The following is a 1,811-nucleotide window of genomic DNA, read 5'->3' on the forward strand; positions in this document are numbered from 1 at the left end:
CCTTTCCTCCTTTCGGGGTCGATTAAATAAGTACCAGTTAGGCACTGGGGTCGATATAATCGACTTAATCCGTTTGTCTGTCCTTGTTTGTCCCCTCTATGTTTAGCCCCTTGTGGGCAGTAAAGAAATAACATATAGAGTAACGGTAAATAAATATTTCTATAAAAGATGTTGATCATCTCCATCAATCAATAACCGTTACAACTGGTGTCCCTCCGACATCAACATCTCATTATACCTGTTACATGTTCATCAGGAGTAGAACTGGCGATTAGCAGATCATCTATGTAAGCAAACACAAATCGCAACCCACTAACGACTTCATCCATAAACCTCTGGAACGTGCTAGCTGCGTTTCTGAGTCCAAACCAAAAGACATGGAGAGAAATGCAAAAGAACCGAATGGAGTGACGAAAGCAGTCTTTGGTATATCGTCCGGGTTTACAGGAATCTAATGATAAGCTCTCACTAAGTCTATTTTTGAAAAGACTGTACAACCGTGCAACGCAGAAGCAAAATCATGCTGGTTGGGTATCGGATACCAGTCTGGTAATATAATTCAAGTGTCTAAAATCTCGTACAGGACGAAAATCTGTAGACCCCTTTGAGACGAGGTCGAGGGTGACGACCAAGGACTGGTAGAGGAGCGTATAAGCCTTAGCAGCAACATGTGATCAAATTCTACCTTTGTTGAGTTTATCTGGCGCTAACTGGTGAGGGCGTGAAAACACAGGAGGACTGAAAATTGCGGCGTAACCACGAGAAGAAGAGTTGCTTGATAAGAGAGTTATCCTCACTTAAGGCGTTAATTTCCGTATCCTTCACAGAAATTCTGTGGAGTTTCTATCACCCAAATGTCTGTCATTTAAAAGTGTCTTAAAGAAATGTTCAGCAGATATGGTGGTCCTACGAATAATCTCCTGCTTAATGGAGGTATACGCAAGCATCAGGCAGAGTGTCAGTAGTTAAATCTTCGAGGTGCACTGCAAGAGCAGAAGGAATGGCACTAAGCAAAATATGGAGCTGCTGTTGAGTCGATTGAATGTTGGTGGCGAGAAAATGGGATTCAACTTGAGCGAACCATACTTTCACATCCCCATTGAACACTGGTAACGTAGAAAGGTTTATAACGCTGGAAAACTAGAAAAGTCTGTCGCTGTGAGCGGGAAGCAAAACGAAATTCTGGCGCTAAAATAGGATTATCCGCAGGCACGAAATCAGCGACGCAAGCTCAACACGAACTTTAGTTGACCACATACGTGAGTTAAATGCTGCATTTCCTCTTTTACGACATAACTATAGGTTGAAGAATGTTCGACACGGGGTCACCAGTTTTAATGAGATACTAGCATGACATTACACCAAACTCAGTGGTGTGGAGATGGCCATTAAATTTAAGTTGTATACTTAAGTTGTAAGTTTACTGCTCTATTCGGTCTGTGATTGACCGAATAAACAGGCTCCCTCTACTGCGTCCGATTGTCACATGTATAAATCTGGCGGCGGCCTTGTTTAATCGAGTTCCTTCACTTCGTTTCTCTAAAGGCTCCCGGCTTGTAGTTTGGTTCTATTGCGTTTGCGCTAGTGTCAATTCTTCGTCCACATGCGCCAGCAGTATCGACCGAACACAATGCTGTTATCTTTCATGTTTGCTAGAAACATTTCTATCGAGTCTCTTTCCTCTCTTTCTGTATACACAAAGTACATCTAATGTCTTTACGCATTCATTCACCGCTATCACACAATAGACATGTAGCGTACTTCTCTCTCTCTCTCTCTCTCTCTCTCTCTCTCTCTCTCTCTCTCTCTCT

This window comes from Octopus bimaculoides, chromosome 4 (genome assembly GCF_001194135.2).
Source record: "Octopus bimaculoides isolate UCB-OBI-ISO-001 chromosome 4, ASM119413v2, whole genome shotgun sequence".
In the NCBI taxonomy this organism is placed as follows: domain Eukaryota; kingdom Metazoa; phylum Mollusca; class Cephalopoda; order Octopoda; family Octopodidae; genus Octopus; species Octopus bimaculoides.